Here is a 21257-nt window from a genome sequence, read left to right as displayed (position 1 = left end):
AATGTATATAGAGTGTGTCATCTATTGGGATGACAATTGCGGGGAGAAAACGTTAACAAGGTTTATTAATATAATTTCATCAAGTTCTGCTGGCCGGATTAAAAAGCTTAAAGGGCCGCATATGGCCCGCGGGCCGTAGTTTGCCCATGCCTGTTCTAAAGCATAAATGAATTGCCACAGGCAAAGGAAAGGCCAAAAGAAAGAATTTAGAGTTAATTTCTTACCCCAACAATCCACTTAATGTTGACATCTATGTGAAGATCATGGAGCTTAGAAAAATAGAGGGCTATAGGTAAGCCTAGTAATTTCTAAGGTAGGGAGGGACACGTTCAGCACAACTTTGGGGGCTGAAGGGCTTGTATTGTGCTGTAGGTTTTCTACGTTAGTTTATGGCATTTTATATAAAACAGGGACAGGTGGAAAAAATGCAGCATCACTGCAACAACTATTCAAAAATAAATGTTGATTTATATCACTGGACATGCAAAAAGAATCTGACAGCATCTTCATATGAAATTAGATGCATAACAAAATATCTTCAAGGACTATCCTTCTGCTTTCTGTATCTGGGACAAAGCCATATTTTAAATTCAGTTATGTGTATTGTAGCTATTAATATAAAAACAATATTCCATTTCCCTCAGGCTATTTACGCCTGAAAGCACAATGAAACAGTTGACATATCTTTCCCTTTTCTGATTTTACTTACAGATAAAAACAAATTACTTATTCAGAGTGAACAGCAGCAAAATCCAATAGCTGAGTGTAGAGATAATGCTAATGTTTTGTCCCTGGGGTTATTTTGCCTGCAAGAGAAATATTCAACTTGGTTTTGGGCAATAGTTTCTACTCAAATCAAACTACAGAGGACCCTTTGTCTTTGAGTAGAATAATTACAGTTCTAAAATAGAGGTCAACTGGTCCAGTTTTCCTTTCAACCAAAATCATCTTGAGACAAAATTCCACAATTAAGTTAAATTTAGTTGAAGTTTCAACAACTTCACATGTCCCAAAGTAGTTTTATAACATATATTTTTTAATATTAGTCTGACTCAGCAGAAGATTTCTTCCAGAGCTTTGCTGCTTTTTGTCATTGGGAATCAGACCAATTAACAATCTCTTTCATGTATTAACTCCAGTAAGTTTTGATGAGCATGGTGAAATTCAGCCTTTAAAGAAAACACATCTTGGATAAGGCTGCTCTTTGAGGTAACAAAAATGTTTAATTAAATAAGCTAATAATAGCTTATGTAATTAAATGTCATACACATGACTTAAGGCTACAAAGAAAACCTTTGTTCTAATAGCAGTAAAAGGATGAGCTTTATTTATGTTGCCTTCAATGCTGAAAGTTATTTTCCCTACATCCTTTTTCCAACTGATGTTGCTTCAGCAATCCAGCTCGCTTGACAAAAGAGCCTTGTTTCAAAATCCTTTCTAAATGCTATTTTTCTGAAAAAGAAGTTTTACAAGAGTGACTGTGGTGCCTGGTGCTCTGATTTAAAAAAAAATTCTGATATCCTATTTTACTTTGTAACAAGGTATTGGAGAAAGGTAAAGGTAATTTGGAGAATGGCTTCAGGATTCAAGGTGATGCAAAACAATTAGCATAAAATATCATAGTAAAGAAATAGGTTTCCTTTGAATGCTGTGTAATTATTTATGTGTTTATGAAGAACAAATGGCACAAAGAAATCTGAAGAATATTTTCACCCATGTGGCAATACACTTCCTTAAATTGCATGCCCTATAACCAAAACCCATGCCAACTGTAGTAATTAAAATAAAATTCAACATACTTTATTTCCTTTCATATTGTCAATCTATGGAAACACATTCAAGTTAAATGGACAGTGACTGACTGACCTTTCATAAATCTGGATATTTTGCATGCAATTTACTCAAAACTGCCAGAATTGATGGACACTAGAATGGGTTTTTTTATTTTTGCAACTCAAGCCTCAGTGTTTTTGCTTGTAAATGCTGGACATAAGCAAGTCAAACCACACCCAGACAATTTGCCACTCTCCCACACTACACCTTTGCCAACAGCAGCGTTGAATTTTGACTATATGTGCTTCAGTACTTTAAGCATTTGTTGAGTTGGAGCTGAGGTGCAGTTCAGATTTGGCTCACTACCAACAGGCTTCTGTACATCAAACTAAATCTTTCCCTCCCTGATCACCAGTCCCCAGCCAGAAAGTAATCCATTTAATGAGCAAAGGAAATAGAATATCTGACATAAACGACTGTCACCTTTCCCAATAAAACCAGAATAATTTCTGATGAGAGATAATGAGTGAAGGATTGTGATACAGAAATTATTGGTGCTGTCATCAATTTTTTTTTAAATTGTGAAATGAATGAGTCTGTTCCATGCTGGATGGGAAAATGTTATTGTAATGCGCAGCTTTAAAAATTAAGTTTTAATTGTTGGATGTAAGGGTACTAAAAGACCATAAGACACAGAAGCAGAATTAGCCCATTTGGCCCATCCAGTTTGCTCTGCTATTCCATCATGGCTGATTTATTATCTCTCACAACCTTATTTTCCTGTCTTCTCTCCATAACATTTAATGCCCTGACTAATCAGCAACATATCAGTCTACCAATCTAGTATTGCCACAGTCATCTGTGGCAATGAGTACCACAGGTGCACCACCCACTGCCACTCTTAAATGAAAGATATCATTTAAGAGCTTCCAAACAAATTGTTTAAATTTATTCAGAATTTGATACCTATGACAATGTAAATATAAAACATATTTCATTGCAGTTAACAGTAAACGATTTCAATCACATTTCTTAGTTTTCTTATACTTGGTAGATTGTTATTGATTCAGAACCATGGTAGATGTCATTTGATTGGCTCTTCACTCAGCCCTGGAACATTTCGATAGCAAAGATGCATACATTAGGATGCTCTTTATTGACTACTGCTTGGCATTCAATAGTATCATCAAAACTAATCAATAAGCTTCAAGACCTTTGCATCCTTGTTCAATTGGATCCTTGATTTCCTCACTTGCAGACAGATCCTTAGTTCAGATCGGCAACAATATCTCCTACACAATTTCCAGCAGCATAGGTGCACCACAGGGCTCCATGCTTAGCCTTTGCCCTATTCATCTTCTTCTTATGACTGTGAGGCTAATCATGGCTCCAATGGCATATTTAAGTTTGCAGATGACACCATTGCTGTTGGCCAAACGAAAGATGGTGATGAATCAGTATGTAGGAGGGAGATTGAAAATCTGGCTGAGTGGTGCCACAACAATCTTTCACTCAATGCTAGCAAGACCAAGGAATGGATTATTGACTTAAAGTGGAGGAAACCACCTCCATGAGCCAGAACTCATTGGGAATCAGAGGTGGGGATGGTCGGCAATTTTAAATTCCTCAGTGTTATTACTTCAGAGGATCTGCCCTGGGCTCACCACGTGTGCAATTATGAAGCAAGCACAGCAGCGCCTCTACTTCCTTAGAGGTTTACAAAGATTCAGCACAACACCTAACACTTTGACAAACTTCTATTGATGCGTGGTGGAGAGCATATCGACTTGTTGCACTGGGGCCCAGTATGGAAACATCAACGCCCTTGAACAGAAAATTCTCCAAAACGTAGTGGATACGGCCTAGTCTATCTTGGGTAAACCCCTCCACACCATTAAGCACACCAATAAGGAGTGCTGTTGCGGGAAAGCAGCATCCATCATCAAGAGCTCCTGCCATACAAGCCATGCTCTCTTCTTGCAACTGCCATCGGGAAGAAGGTACAGGATCCTTCTGACCCATACAGGCAGGTTTAGGGACAGTTACTAACCCTCAGCCATCAGGCTCTTGAACTAGTGGGAATAACTTCACTCAACTTTGTTCACCCCATCACTAAACAGGTTCACACACTATGGAATCATTTTCAAGGACTCTTCACCTCATGTTCTCCATATTTATTGCTCATTTATTACTACTATTTCCTTTTCTTCTTTTGTTTTTGCAGTTTGTTGCCTTTCACATTTTGGTTGTTTTCCCATTCTGTTGGGTGCAGCCTTTCATTGATTCAATTATGCTTCTTGGATTTACTGAGTATGCCCACAAGGAAATGAATCTCAGGTGATATCAAACCAAATCAAGTTTAATTCTCATTCAAACTATACAGAGATGCAGCTGAATGAGACAGTGTTCCTCTGGGGCCAAAGTGCAAGACATTCAAAATAACAAACAAACTTCAAAATAGAGAATAACATAATTAAAATAGCAAGTAAAGAAGAATATATTCACTTGAAAAAAAGCCTGTATAAAGACCCTGAGTGACAGCATCTGGCAATTGAGGGTAGTTTCCCAGCAGTGGACAGAAACACACATTCCACCGCTCGAACACGGGAGGGCAGCACTGATGGCAGAGGCCAGGCCCCAGCCGAGCGTAGATACCAAATATGGTGCTTCACATGTCCCTCATCTGCTCTGCAACAGCAGACAAGCCTGAGGCTTGAGGCCTAGTCCTTGCTACATCTGAGGCAGCATAGCTCCCATGTCATCTGTCCCACTACTGGACAAATTGTGACAGGCCTCAGTAACTCACATTATCACTGTGCAAGAAAGTCTTGCGATCGCAAGTGAAATGTCCGAGACAATCTCCCAGTTACTGATGGAGTAGCTCTGCAGTATCCAAAGTAATTGGAGTAGAAATGTCTTACGACTAAAAAAAAATTTAGAAAGAAAACAAGCTCCTTTGGTTGACGCCAGAGAGGTCCCTGCAATCGCAAGTGTTCCCATCTTACTGGAAGTAATCTACATATTTTGATATTAAATCTACTTTGAACTTAGTACTTTGAAATGAAATTTGAATTTTGAAGATGCTTGTCAGCTAGCTTTAACTATATTCAAACAGCCATGTCTTCACTTCTAAATATAGGAAGGAATGTAATTTTAACTGAAACTTAAAAATAAAATTCATTTTAAAACACTGCCTAACTGTACAAATTAACAGCCGACTGTGCACTTTGAATATGCAAATAAGTTTGAGGGGTAATCCTTCAAAATGGGCCCAAAAAAAAGTTGCATCCAAAGTCAAAGTTACTGACTTAAAAAAAATCAACTTGAAAGAACAATAAAACCACATTAACATTAATAGATACAGAGTCAAGAATCAAGAGGTGAATCAGCATCAATTGTGCATAATAATTAACTACCTCAGACTGCTTGGCCAGTTGCCTGATTGCATACTTTAGCAAGTAAACTGTGTTTTAGCATTTAGGACATTAAATTGAGCTGGAATAAAAAACCACCATTATGTGTGCAATTGTGATCTGCATATCATAGAACTTCTGTTATTGCCATAGGGAGAATTTAGCAAAGATACACCAGTATGATTCCTAAACTGAAGGACAAAAGGTTGGGTTTACATTGCTTGCATTCACTCAAGGCCAGAAGGATAAGAGGTGATCTCATTAAAATGTGTGAAATTTGACATGGGGAGAGTGTTTCAACTGGCTTGAGTGACCAAAGCCAAGATCACAATCTCAGAAGAGGGAATCAGGGATTGATATGAGGAAATTTTTCTTCAATTAGGGGCTGTGGAATTTTCTCCCTAAATGACAGTGGATGCCAAGTAGATGAATATGTTTAAAAGGATGGACATATAATTCCAGACATAGTTATCTCAAAGGGTCTAGACAGAGATTTGGAATATGGTGCTGAGAGGAGGATTACCCGCAAGGCCTTTTCCTGCTCATATATTGCTGCATTTCAGTCATTAATAATGTAAAGTCATATTTTTGCAATCACAATTTTTGCAATACCCTCTAGAAAATATATTCAGAATTTCACAGACAGCACAATTTAAGGGTAAAAGAATTTCTCTTTTTGATTTAAAAAAAACATCTTAACCATTGATTAAAATTGTAGTTGATGCACAAGTTCCATATCGCAGAAGGTAAAAGTTAATTCTCAAATATACTGTAAATCCACAAAATAAGGAGCTTTTAGATGCCATTTGTGACACATGGTAATACTCTGCCACCAGCACAAACAGTAGAATTTCCCCGCATTCCATTATTTTTCACTATTTGTGATCTATAATGTGAACATTTTACAATGACAAATGTAGAGCAGATCAAAAGATCAGCAGTGTACGAAATCTAAAGAGGAGTCAGCCAGAGGGATAAAGTCCAAGAGCCAGAGTTATTTATACTTTGAGGAAGAACATTTGTGATTAATTATTTAAAACTCTTTGAAGAGAAGAAGAAAAGTTGAATGATTTTCTTGCAGGATGTAGGAGGACAGGGATACCTCCAGTGCCCCTGACAATTTCACCTGCAAGAAGTGCATCCAGTTGCAGCTTCTGTTAAGAAGTTGGAGCTGGAACCAGATGGACTCCAGATCATTCAGTCGGCTGAGAGGGTGAGAGACAGGATATATAGAGAGGTAGTAATACCCAAGGTGCAGGACACAGGTGACAGTCAGGAGGGCGAAAGTGATGAGATAGCCAGTGCAGAATGCCACCGTGACCATACCCCTCAACAAAAGGTATATGACTTTGAGTACCGTTGGGGGTGGGGGGGGTGACTTTGCAGAGGAAAGTCAGTGGTCAGGTCTAGCTCTGTGAAAAGAGGGGAGCTGTGGTGAAGTGGGTCAGTTAGTTAGGGGAACAGAAAGGAGATTCTGTGGGTGAGAACGAGATTCCTGGATGGTACTTTGCCTCGCAATTTTGATGGTATCAGAAAGGATCTGACAAGTCTGGATTGGGACAGGCTGCATTCTAGCAAACGTGTATTCAGTAAATGGAAGACCCTCAAAAATGGAATTTTGAAAGTACAATGCTTGTATATGCCTGTCAGAATAAAACACAAGGCTAAAAGGGTCAGGGACGTCTCAGATCAAGTCCACATTGGTACAAATCACAGAGATATAAAGAGAGATGAGGTTTTACAGAAGTTCAAGGAGTTAGGTGCTAAGTTGAGGACAGGACTTCAAGTGCTGTGATTTCAGAATTGACACCCATGTCACATGTTAATGAGGCCAAAGTGGGAGGGAGAGATTAAGGGGGGAGGGTGGCATTACAGACAGGGAAAATATCACAGTCATGTTCAGTCAGGACAGATTGGAGAACTCATCTAGTGAGGCTTTACAGGTGGAACTGAGGAATAAGGAAGTTATGACAATGTTAATGGGGCTATATCACAGACCAACCAGCAGTCCTGGGGATTTAGAGGAACAAAGTTTTAGAGAGGTCACAAAATGTTGCAAGAAACATAAGATTGAGATGGTAAGTGACTTTAACTTTCCACATATTAACTGGGACTCCTATACTCTAAAAGGACTAGATGGGATAGAGTTTCTCAAATGCGTTCAAGGAAGTTTCCTTCATCAGTACATAGAAATCCTAATGACAGATTGTGAATTACTTGATCTCCTCTTTGAGAATGAGACAGGGCAGGTGAAAGAAAGTTGTGTAGGGATTGAGATTCCAAATTGGAGAAAGAGCAATTTTGATGGTATCAGAAAGGATCTGACAAGTCTGGATTGGGACAGGCTGCATTCTAGCAAAGGTGTATTCGGTAAATGGAAGGCCCTCAAAAATGGAATTTTGAAAGTGCAATGCTTGTATATGCCTGTCAGAATAAAACACAAGGCTAACAGGCAACCTTTGTTTTTGAGAAATACTGAGGTCATGGTTAAGAAAAAAAAAGGTGCATAGTAGGTATAGGCAGGTAGGAGCAAATGAAGCACTTCAGTACAAGAAATACAAGAAATCACTTAAGAATGAAATGAAGTGGGCTAAAAGAAGGCATGAGCAGACAAGGTGAAGAAGAATCCTAAGAGCTTCTACAGATATGTTAAGAGCAAAAGAATTGCAAGGGACAAAATTGGTCTTCTTGAAATTCAGAATGGTAATCAATGTGTGGAGCTAAAAGAAATGGGAAAGATCTTAAATGGATTTTTTTTCATCTGTATTTATTCAGAAGATGAACACGGAGTCTGTAGAAGTGCAGCAAAGCAGCAGCGAGGTCATAGACACCACACAATTACAGAGGAGGAGCTGTTTGCTGTCTTGAAGCAAATCAGAGTGAAGGAATCCTCAGGGCCTGACAAGGTGTTCTCTCAGACCCCGTAGGAGATAAGTGCAAAAGTTGCAGGGGCTGTAGCAGAGATATTTAATGATCCTTAATGACAGGTTATGTGCCAGAGGATTAGTGTATAGCTAATGTTGTTCCGCTGTTTAAAATAGGGTCTAAACAAAAAAAAAAATGAAATTATAAACCAGTGAGCTTGACATCATTAGTGGGAAAGTTATTGGAAACTATTACAAGAGGCCAGGTACATGAGTATACATGATTAGAATGGCTTGTGATGGTAGGTCATCTCAGCAAACTTAAGAGTTTTTCCAAGGATTTTAACAGGAAAGTTGATGAAGGCAAGGCACATGGACTTCAGCCGGGCATTCGACAAGCTCCCACATGGAGGATGGTCGAAGCCTTTTGGTATTCTAGATGAGGTAGTACATTGGACAAGACATTAGCTTTGGGGAAGAAACAGAAAAGTTCTAGTGGATGGTTGCCTCTCAGATAGGAAGCTTGGGACCACTGGAGTACTGCAGGGATCGATGCGGGTCTGTTGTTGTTTGTCATCTATATCAATGATCTGCATGATAATGTGGTTAATTGAATTGGCAAATTTGCAGATGACACCAAGAGTCAGGGTGAAGTGGACAGCGAGGAAGACCATCAAAGCTTGCAACAGGGTACAGACTAGCTGGAAAACTGGGCTGAAAAATAGCAGATGAAATTCAATATAGACAAGTGTGAGCCATTGCACTTTGGAAGACTAACCACAGTAAGTCGTACACAGTGAGCAGTAGGGCACAGAGTGCAGTAGAACAAAGGTATCTGGGGATACAGCTCCATAATTCATTAAAAGTGGCATCACAAGTTGATAGGGTCATTAAGAAAGCTTCTGGCACATTGACCTTCATACAAAGTACTGAGTGTAGAAAGTTGATGATATGTTGAAGTTGTACAAGATATTGGTCAGGCTTAATTAGAAGTAATTTTTGCAGTTTTGGCCACCTACCTACAGGAATAGTGTAAATAAGGTTGAAAGAGTAAAAGAAAATTTGCAAGGATGGTGCTGGGACTGGAGGATCCGAGTTATAAGGAAAGATTGAATAGTTTAGAACTTCATTCCCTAGAACTTTGAAGATTGAAGGCAGATGTGTTAGGGGTATACACAATTATGAGGGGTATAGATAGGGTAAATACAAGTAGACTTTCTTTTAAGACTGAGGTTGGATGAGATTACATTTAGAGGTCATGGGTTAAGGGTGATAGCTAAAGTATTTATGAGGAGCATTAGGAGAAACTTGTTTACTCAGAGTCATGACAATGTGGGACGAGCTGCCAGCAGAAGTGGTGAATGTGATTTTGATTTCAATGTTCCAGAGAAGTTTGAAAAGCTCCATGGAAGGGAGGGGCATGGAGGGATATGGACCAGGAACAGTTCAATGGGACTAAGCAGGTTAAATGGTTTAGCAGATACTGGATGGGCCAAAGGGCCTGTTTCTGTACTGTAATTTTCTATCACTATGACTTTGAAAACATTCTTTTACACTTAAGATGGAATTTCTCATTTTAAGTTTTCATATTATTGGTTTAATATAATGCAATAATGCTGATATATGGAAGAGAACATCAAAGTTCAGAGTAATTTTATTATTGAAGTACATATATGTCACCATATACAACCCAGAGATTCATTTTCTTGTGGGCATAGTCAGGAAGTTCAATAACCATAGTAAAATCAATGGAAGATGGCAGCAGCAGGGCAGAAAACCAGTGTGCAAAAGACAACAAACTGTGCAAATACAAAATGAAAGAAAAATAAATAATAATAATAAATAAACAATAAATATTGAGAACATGAGATGAAGAGTCTTTGAATGTGAGTCCATAGGCTGTGGGAACAGTTCAGTAATTGGGCAAGTGAAGTTGAGTGAAATGATCCCCTCTAGTTCAACAGCCTGATGGCTGAGGGGAATTACTCTTCCTGAACCTGATGGTGCGAGTCCTGAGGTGTCTGTACCTTTTTCCTGATGGCAGCAGTGAGAAGAGGGCATAACCTGGGTGGTGGGGTCCCTGATGATGGATGCTACTTTCCTGCGACAATGTTCCATGTAGATGTGCTCAATGGCTGGGAGGGCATTTTGCAGGATTTTCCATTCAATGGCATGATGTACCATACCAGGCTGTGATGCAGGCTATCAAAATACTTTGCACCACATGTTATAGAAGTTTGACAAAGTTTTGGATGACATGCTGAATCTTCACAAATTTTAAGGAAGTAGAGGCACTGCCATGCTTTCTTCATAATTTCACTCAGGTGCTGGGCCCAGGACAGATCTGCGGAAATGATAACAACAAGGAATTTAAAATCCCTGACCTTCTCAACCACTGATCTCCCAATGAGGAATGGTTCCTTGACCTCCAGTTTCCTCCTCCTGAAGTCCATAATCACCTCCTTGGCATTGAGGAAGAGGCGTTTTTGTGGTACTACTCAGCCAGATTTTCATCCCCCTCCTACATGCCAATTTGTCACCCTCATTGATTCAGCCTACAACAGTGGCATCATCAGCAAACTTAAATATTGCATTGGAGCTGTGCTTAGCCACAGAGTCACAAGTGTAAAGCAAGTAGAGCCGGGGCTAAGCACACAGCTTTGTGGTGCACCCGTACTGATGGAGGTTGTGGAGATTGTGGAACTGATGTTGTGAAGAAAATCTGAAAATATCTTCAAAATTCTGAACTAATAAAGGGCATAAGAATGCTATTTTCTAAAACCATAGCAGTTATATTTTGAGATCTGACAGTGAATCAGTTGAAAATTAGGACATTTAAACATCCTAACAAATGCCCTGACTACTCTGCTTAATGAAGTTGAGTGCATCTTCCAGAACTATATTTCAATTGTGATACAATTTTGGTTTTGCTACTAAATTAGTCACTGGTGTTGTATTTGGTCATGCTCTTTGGTAGTAGAAAGAAATGTGCAGACTATTTTGTAAATAGGGAGAAAATATGAAGACCTGAGATGCAAATGGACTTGGGATTCCTTGTGCCGAACACCCAAAAGATTAACTGACAGGTTGAGTCGATGATGAGGAAAGCAAACACCATGTAAACATTCATTTCAAGAGGTCCAGAATACAAGAACTGGGATGTGATGCTGAGGCTTTACAAGGCACAGGCAAGGCCTCACCTTGACTATTGTGAAAAGTTTTGGGCTCTATATGTCCTATCCTCTTCACACGCCTTGCATGAATTGACAGGCAGATAAACTCCATTCCCAATTACTAAACTGAGAAAGATGTTCCAAGTTGACTTTCTTTAATGTAGCAACTGGCAGTAGGGCAAAACTGACAGAAGGAAAAAACATAGTCAAAAGATGTCCAGATTCCTATTATGGTAAGTATTAAGAATACCACAAATGATACAAAATAATACATGATAATGTATACAAATATGTTCCAAATATATCATAAAGATAGGCTACTAGTAAGCATAGTGCTGCTACATACAATGTATCTTATGCACATTTTCTCACTACAAGCTAGCCAGATTGACACATTATCAGGATTCAACTTAATGGCTTATTTTTCTGTCAAGTGATTTCATTCTCAAATGCGATACATGTGCATGTTCTTACAGAAGCAGTCAAAACTTTGCAGGTCTTTTTTATACACGAATAGTACCTTTGCAGAATTTATGTTGTCATTAACCTTCAGAAAATATCCCCTTTTTCCACAACTGCTCCCTTTATTTCAAGTTCATGCCAAGATAGGGTATCCAGACCAACAATTGCCAGACATTCTGGAATCAAGGAAGCATAAGCCATGGCTACCCACAGCATATTGGGAAATCTACTTTATATGCAGCTATATCTTAAACATTTAGTTGCCAAATGCACTTGCAACTTTCTACATTTGTGAACGATTAAATTTAATTTCTTCTGAGCTCTAATTAGCAGCTAATTAACAAAGTCCATGTGCAAATGTCCCACCATGAACCTTTTTTTTTGAGGTACCAAATGCATTCTGTGCCATTAGGATACTCAAGCAACTTACCCCCATAGCAAACACAATTACCTACTTTTACTGAAAGTGGTCAAAAACGTTTTACTACAATACTTATGTTAAAAACAGCTATGACATTATTTAAAAAGGGGACTATGACCTTTACAAATATCATCCCTTTCAACCTTGAATAATTAATTCAACTGCTGAATATAGTGATCCCTATTACCTATATAGGTACCTTAAATCTCCTTGCTTACCCAGCATTCCATAAAACTTTAAAAGGCATTCCTAAAAACATAATATATAAAACAATGGCAATGATACTCCCAAGAAAATAATGTCATTACCAAAGAGGCCTACAAAAATAATACTACAGAATTAAATGGTTCCTTGTCAGGTTGTATTAAATCCCTTTTTTTGTCTGTAGGAACATGTGACCCACATAAATACTCCATCTGTATTTTTATCTGCACACAAACCATTCAAGTATCTCTGATTTGTGAAAATATCCATATACATCAATAAATGACAAACCCAAAGATTACTTTTACATACCAACAATGCTTTCAAAGACCTGAACATCAGGATAATGTCAGATGAAAAGTCACAAAATTTCATTCAGCTCTAACATGGAGAACTGCTTAAATACCTACTGATGATGCCATCAACTAGAGACACAGATCACATGACCTAAATAACTGCTATACAAAATCACCAGCAGAGGGTGGTAAATAACAAATAAAAATAACCGACTACTTAGGCAGCACATTACATATAAGAAAAGATGTGTTGCCATTGGAGAGGGTTGAGAGGAGGGTCACAAGGATAATTCAGGGAATGAAAAGGTTATCATACAAGGAATGTTTGATGGCTCTGGGTCTGTACTTGCTGGAATTTAGAAGGATGATAGGGGATCTCATTGAAACCTTCTGAATGCTGAAAGGCCTTGACAGCATGGAATGTGGCAAGGATGTTTGCCTTGGTGGGTGAGACTTGGACAAGAGGGCACAGTCTCAGGATAGAGGGGTGTCCATTTAAAACCGAGTTTCTTTGGCCAGAGTGTGGTGAATTTGTGGAATTTGTTACCACAAGCAGCTGTGGAGGACAGGTCATTGAGTGTATTTAAGGCAGAGATTGATAGGTTCTTGATTGGACACAGCATCAAAAGCTATGTGGAGAAGAACTGGGAGTGGGGCTGAGGAGAGAAAAAAGAATTAGCCATGATTGAATGGCAAAGTAGATTCAGTGGTCCAAATGGCCAAATTCTGCTCCTATGTCTTATGGTGTTATGGTGTTAATCAAGAAATGAAAATCTGCAGTTGGATTAAACCTGAAATAAATACACAATACATTGGAGACTTTCTTCAAATCATTCATGTTTATGCAGAGAAAATAGAGAGAAATAGAAAATGATTACAGGTTGATGATCTTTAAACAAGTCTCTCTGTACACATGCTGCTAGACATTCTGAGCACTTCCAGGTTTTTGATGCCAATTTAAACCATACATGGGCCTGAACTCTGATTGTATTCCTCCATCGCCTGCCTGTTCACACACCTGCCTAATAGCCCAAATTATCTTTGCTTGTATCACATGCCATGACAGAGCAGTCCAGGTACCTATCACTTGGTGCAGAAAACTTGCTTCACATATCTGCTTTTAAGTTTCTCCCTCCCACATTAAAACCATGCTTTCAGCGTTTGATATTTCTACCCTGAAAAAAGACTCTGCTCTATTTACAAACACAAGAAAATCTGCAGATGCTAGATCCAAAGCAACACACACAAAATGCTGCAGGAACTCAGCAGGCCAGGCAGCATCCATGGAAAAGAATAAACAATTGATGTTGTGGGCCAAGACCCTTCATCAGAAATTATGGCTCTCACAAATTAATATTCTTCAATCAGATCACTCCTTAGCCTTTGATTCTCCACAGAAACAAAATATCCAAATTTGTCTCACATCACATTTTGCAAATATCTTTAATCAACACAATATCCTGAACCACATCTACACTCTCTGCAAAGCCTCCTCATCCTTCATGTAGTGTGAATATCAAGGACAAAAAAGTGGAGAACAAAAGGATTAGCATGGGATGTGGTTGTGAGATATATTCAACAGGCACAGGCAGCAATACTGCAGAAGAGATTTGGGATGAGCTCTGTGTCCACAAGAGTTTCTTGAAGTTAGTAAATTACTACAGTCAAATACAGCCCTGGCTGAAAATGTTAAAGCAGGACAGTGTTGATGAGAGGATGTTATTCAGAAGTTCTGAAATTTCTACGTGAGATGGCACAAAGGTATGGAGACATAGATATTAGCAAATAAAATGTCAAAAAAGCAATGTAAATTGAATCAGTTTTATAATCACTGAAATATGTCATGAAATTTGTTGTTTTGTGGCAGCAATGCAGTGCAAAATATTATTATTAGTTACAATAGATAGATAGATAGACTTAGAGACATATAGACTTAGAGAGAGTGAAGGAGGTATAGCAAGGCCATGTTTATTGGTTCATTGTAGAGCACTGAAACTATCCAGTAAGGGAAGATCAGAGATAATTACATGTCTTCAAAGAGGTCTGCAGGAAATATAAATGCTCTGGAATGCAGAACCAAAGACAAATATAAAATTAAGATAAAGTAAAACTGCAGAGACAGAACCATGCATAAAAGGCAATCACTGTATATATTGCTGAAAATGCATTCATATCTCATAATGCTCCAAATGCAGTGATACCGTAGTAGTTGATAAAAACAATTAGCCTGTAGGAATTTTAATGTTAATAGTTGCAGTTATTGAGGCAATTATGGCAAAAATTGGAGTAGAATGTGAAAGAGCAAATACATATTAAGCATACTGGAGAAATAATTAACTGGTATAAGGGCCTGGAGTGAATACTTCAAAGATACAATTATGATTGATGACAAAAGTAATAAAAATGCAGATGCTGGAAATCTGAAATAAATACAAAGAGTGGTCTGACAAAAGTTCAAATTGTTTCTTTTTCCAAAGATGCTGCCTGACCTGCTGAGCTTATTGAGATTTTTCTGTTTTTATTACATGATCCAGGAGGTTGTGTTAAGTTGATCAAGAGATTCCACAAATATACTTGATTAGAATTATGACTGCCTTCATTTGTCTTCATGAATAATAACTATATAATGATGAACAATATAATTTCATCCCTGCAACTAAACAACTAATGTTTTAATTTTATGAACGTTAATGGCTATTAGCTGAAATGGCTTCTTACAATTTTTAAAGGGAAGCAGTATAGTATATGAGGGGTACTGAAAATTTAAGAACTGAGTTTACCATATGACTATATACTGTATAATGTTGTATAGCCTTTGTTGTTAGTGGGAACTGACTGTCTTCAATAAAGAATATTGTGCTGGTGCCTCCACCTTTATTATTTGCTACCTAGTAGAAAGGCAATAGAGATTATTCTCTGTATATCATTCACAGATATCTATTACTCAAGATTTTTAAATAATGCAATAATTTGCTGTCATATGAACAATTTGTGCTTGTAACACACTTAACAATAAATCTCTTCATGTTCTGATGAGTGATCTTTACCAGCATCAAATGATTTATAACCAGAGATTTGACTATCTTCTGCAAGGCTTATTGTCGTCTCTACTTCACATCCTAGTGAACAGCAATACCAAAGATACTAGGAATGCGACCACAAGTGCACTAGGAGTGATTGGTCAGCTCAGCACTTAAGGCCTTTGACAAAGACCAGCATTGAAGGTTGGTCAAGTAGGTTTAGTCGCTTGGCATTCAAGATGAAGTAATAAATCAGATTAGACATTGGCTTTGCAGCAAAAACCAGAGAGTTCTAGTAGATCATTGGCTGTTTGGCTGCAGGTCTGTGACTAGTGGTGTGCAGCAGGAACCTATGCTGGGTCTGTTGTTGTTTGTCTTCTATATCAATAACATGGATGATAATGTGGTAAACCAGATAGACCAATTTGTGGAAGACACCAAGATTGGCGGTGTAGTGAGGAAAACTATCAAAGCTTGCAGTGGGATCTAGACCAGATAGAAAACTAGGCTGAAAAATGGCAGATGGAATTAATGCAGACACGTGTGAGATGTTGCCCTTTTGGAGGACCAACCAGTGTGGGTCCTACATAGTGAACAGTGGGGAACTGAGAAATCTCAGAAAACATCTATAATTCCTTGAAAGTACATCATGTGTTCTGTAGTAGGTCGTAAAGGAAGGTTTTGGCACATTGGCCTTTAGAAATCAATGTACAGGAGTTGGAATGTTATGTTGAAATTGTATAAGAAATTGGAGAGGCCTAACTTGAAGTATCGTGTGCAGTTTCTGTCACCAATCTACAGGAAAGTTTCAATAAGATTGAAAAAGTGCAGAGAAAATATAAAAGGATGTTTTCAAAGACTTGAGGACCTGAGTTATTAGGAAATGTTGAATAGGTTATGACTTTATTCCCTAAAATAGAGAAGATAGAGGGGAGATTTGCCAGAGATATACAAAATTATGAGGGATATAGACAGAATAAATGCAAGCATGCTTTTTATACTGAGGTTGGGTGAGACGACAACTGTTGTGTCTGTACAACTACGTATTAATTAAATAAAAGCTGGCACATGGGAAATGGTTTTAACTGGTGTATTCATATTGCGGCGAGAGAGAGAGAGAGAGAGAGAGAGAGAGATCAATGTGTATGCACAGACATGTTAATTTGCATGCATAGACAACAGATCATACATAGTACCAAGGGGAGTCATTGCTCTAAAATAAATAGATCCAAACATTACACTTCCTCCCCCTTTAGATCAATGTAATATAAAACTGTATGGGTACAAAACATTCAATTTCCCTTTTCCCGAACCACATTCAAATAAACACGCTTTCACAATAACAGTCTATAACTAACTTTGCTGTTCTAAAGATTCAGTCTTTTGGGTGGCACTCTGTTTCCTTCAGGATAATGCCTCTGAAACTGTGGAGTGGCATCTGGTTTAGCACATGTCTTGTCTAAGACAACATTCTTGGTTGCCAGTGTCAGATTGCTATCAGTGACATGATCATCACTGAGACGTAAGTCCGGTGGCTGTAGTGTGTCCATCTTGTTGGATGCAATCGACTCAGATGTGTTTTTTTGGTGGAGCATGCAGTTTCTAGTCCACATGAAGTCCCCATGTACGATCTCCAACATCACTGTGTACATCAGCGGTCAGGTTGGTTCAGGTGTCCACTTGTTTTCTCGGTAATCATCCACTAGGACTTCCTGTCCAACCTCAAAGCTCCTTGCTGCTTCACTTGGCAACTGACTGAACTGTTTATCCTGCACATTCCTCCATAGATTTGGTTTCAGGAGGTCTAGTGAGATCTCAGATTCAGATTCCAATACACAAAAAGGAAATTGTCCACCTTGTGCTGCAGAGAAATGTCCTCCGTGTCCATGGTCTAAATGGACCTTGAATATTTGGATAAACCTTTCAAGTAACCCATTTATTGCTGGGTGTTAAGGAGCTGACTTGAAATGTCTGATGTCACTTTTCTTCATGAATATTTGGGATTCTTCTGACGTGTACTGTGGTCCGTTGTCACTCCCAATTTGTTCTGATAAGCCATTTCTGGCAAAGATTGCCCTCAGGGCTGAGATAGTCTTTGCTGAAGTGGTTGACTTCATTGGTATGACCTCAGGCCACTTTAAATGAGCATCCAGGGCAATCAGAAACATGGAGTCCATGAATGGCCCAGCAAACTCAATGTGTATTCTTTGCCGTGGTGATGATTGGCACTCCCAGGGGTGTAATGGTGTCTGTGAGGGTGCATTTTGAACTTTTTAGCATCCCAAACAGGTTTTGGTGAAGCCTTGAATCTGTTCATCTATTCCCAGCCACTGCGCATAGCTCAGGGCAAAACTCTTCACCTTAACTGTACCCAGGTGTCCTTCATGCAGAATCTCTAACACTCTGGTGCACAGTTCAGAGGGACCCACAACACAAGATCCACACAGCAGCATTCTTTGACATACCAACAACTGGTCTAATCTCATTGAGAAATCTGGAAACATAGGGTTACCATGAGCTGGTCATCCTTGCATGGTGATGTCACTGACTTTTGACAATGCTGGGTCATTCCTTATTTCTCTTTGTATTTCCAAATTTGTTACTCGCAACTGGTCTACCTCTACTGTGTGGGACACTTCTACTGGGTCACAGTATGAAGACTTTTCTTCTTCAGTTGCCAACAGTGAAAGATGTGACAAACCATCAGTATTGCTGTGTTGTTTGGTACCCTTGAACTCTATGTCATAAGAGTGGGCTCCGAGGAACAGTGCCCTACTTTATAACTGGTAGCAGTCATCACAGGAATTCCCTTCCTGAGATTGAAAATGGACAGAAGGGGCGAATGTCACCAGTGTAGACTCTGTCCACAGAGATAGTGGTGGAACTTTTTTATTCCCCATTCAAGTCAAAGAGCCCTTCAGTCGATCTGTGTGTAGTTGGATTCTGAGCTCATCAGTGATCTTGAAGCAAATACAATAAGATGTTCAGATCCATCTCTCATAATTTGTGACAAAATGGCTCTAATGTCATAACAGGATGTATTGCACTCCAGTCTGATGGGTAGAGATGGGTCATAATGGGTGAACAGTTCATCAAATGTTATTAGTCTCATTGTTTCTTTAAATGATCTTTCGTATCTTTCTGAACACCCCCACTTTGCTTCAATGGACGCAGCACTGTAGCAATGTTTGAGAGAAACCCATGGTAGTAGTTACAAGGCCCAAATATTACCTGAGTTGTGACACATTTTCCAGTTTGGGCGCCTGATGCACTGCTTCAGTCTTCTCTTCTGACATATGTAAGCCATGCTTGTCAAAGACATGTCCACAATATGAGATTTCATTCTTGAAAAACTCACATTTCTCTCTCTTTGTGTGCAGACCATACTCACTCAGTTTGGTAAGCATTTTGCCAAGGTTCTGGAGGTGCCCTGTATCATTGTTGCCAGTCATGATGATGTCGTCAAGGTGATATTGTGTTTCTGGGATATCCTGGAGCACTTGGTCCATTGCTCTTTGCCAAATTGCTGGAGCTGATGCAACACCAAAGACAACACAATTACCCTGGAACAGTCCCTTATGAGTGTTGGTTGTGAAGAACTTACTGATTGACTCCTCAATCTCCATTTGCAAATAGGCTTTTGACAAGTCAATCTTTGAAAACCTCTCCCTGCCTGCCAAAGATGCAAAAGTATCTTCTATTCACGGCAGGGGATACTGCACAGTACACACCAAGATAATGCTCATTTTGAAACCCCACATATGCAAAAGGCTCCGGCCTTCCCTTTTTTGATCACCGGGAAATGAGCATGGCCCAGTCTCTCCACTCAACCTTGGAGAGAATTTCAGACACCTCCAAGCTCTGCAGTTCAGCATACACTTTAGGAAGTAGTTCAATGCCGGCCTTCATGCCTTTGATTCTACCAATCCCCTTCTCAAACACCTTCTCATTAGTGTTAAGCAGCTGTGCCAGTGTCTGGTTAGTGCAACCATTTGGGCTGATGTTGCCTGTTGATGCCAAATTGAGAGCTGTGATTGTGTGCAAATTTAGTTGTTTTTTTTCCAATCCAATCACATCCAACAAGTGCTAGTCCTCCATTTTTTGCTCCATAAAGCTCTAACTGCTGTGATGGGTCTCCATACATCACATTTCTTTTCAGTTTGCCTTTGGGAGATACTTTTTCACCTGTGTAGGTCTTTAGATCACTGAGGTCTTCTCTCTTGTTATCTTAGAAAACAGTCTGTTGTAGTCAGCCTCTTAACTCATAGACAAAGTTCCATTTTCAGTTTTACACCAGGGACATCTATTGGGATTCATATGATTTTGTGATCTGCTTCAGTAATATTATCCATTACTAGGCATGACAGCTCACCTTTGTCAGACTCTGTGTTGTCTGGTTCTGTTTCACATTCAGTCACTGTATGCATTTGTTATGTTTTGTGTTTGAAACTCTTCACTCGGCTGTGCTTTTTGTCTGCCTTGCACACTTTGTCTATGTGATCTTAGCTGTGACACTGCCTGCAAACTTTTTCTTTGAACCAACAGTCATTTGCATCATGGGAGGATTTGTCACATTGATAACAATTTTGGCTTTTTGCATCATTCAGGACATCCTGTACATTTCACATTCTAACCTCTTTCTCTGTAGTTCTGCTGCATCCTTCACTGCAGTGTCTATCAATATTGCAATGGTCAATGCCTGTTCTAAGGTTAGGTCTCTTTCGGGCAGTAGCCTCTTTTGAGTGCTTTGACTATGCATGCCAGATACAACTGGTCCCTTAATGCATCAGAAAGTCCATCTCTAAAGTCACATTACTGGGAAAGTCTGTCCCGTTCTGCAATGCATTCAGAGATGTTTTCATCATTTGACTGGTTCCTTTTATAAAATCTAGATCTCTCAGCTATTACCAGAGAATTATGGTTCAAGTGGTTTTGTAATATTGTAACAATTTAATAAAACATCTTGTTTGCTGGGTTTTCAGGAGTTACTAAGTTACAGAAGAGACTGTACATTCTTGCACCCATTAAGCTAAGAAGCTTGGGGTTTTTTTGCTCATCCATGTCATTCACTTTATAATACAGTTCAACCCTCTTGTTATACCACTCCCAGCCTTCATTAGCATTATCATATTTATCATCTTTTCAAATTGAAGCCATCGCCATGTTATTTTCACTTTAACCTTGCAGGTTCCGTCTTTCACTGTGTACAATGCACTGTTACTCACGCGTCCCTTTGTTAGTGTCCATCTTCATACTCTTTAACTCTTTCCTCTTGCGGTTTCATCCCATAACTGGCATTGCAGTTGGTTATATTCTCCAACATTTGGTTCATACTTATTGCCAATTTGTTGTGTCTGTGCCACTACATATCAATTAAATAAAAGCACACACGTGGAAAGTGGCTTTAACTGGTGTAATCGCATTGCAGAGAGAGAGAGAGAGAGAGAGATCAATGCACATGCATAGACAAGAGCTCAATGCTAATGTGCAGACGACAGATCAATATGCATGCATAGACAACAGATCACATAAAGGGGAGTTGTTGCACTAAAAGAAATAGGTCCCAACTAGACATGGGTTAAGAGTGCAAGGTGAAATGGTTAAGGGAAACATGAGGGGGATCATCTTCAC

Source organism: Hypanus sabinus, chromosome 4 (assembly GCF_030144855.1).
Source record: "Hypanus sabinus isolate sHypSab1 chromosome 4, sHypSab1.hap1, whole genome shotgun sequence".
In the NCBI taxonomy this organism is placed as follows: Eukaryota; Metazoa; Chordata; class Chondrichthyes; order Myliobatiformes; family Dasyatidae; genus Hypanus; species Hypanus sabinus.
The sequence above is the reverse complement of the archived record's forward strand: the minus strand, read 5'-3'. Positions refer to the sequence as shown.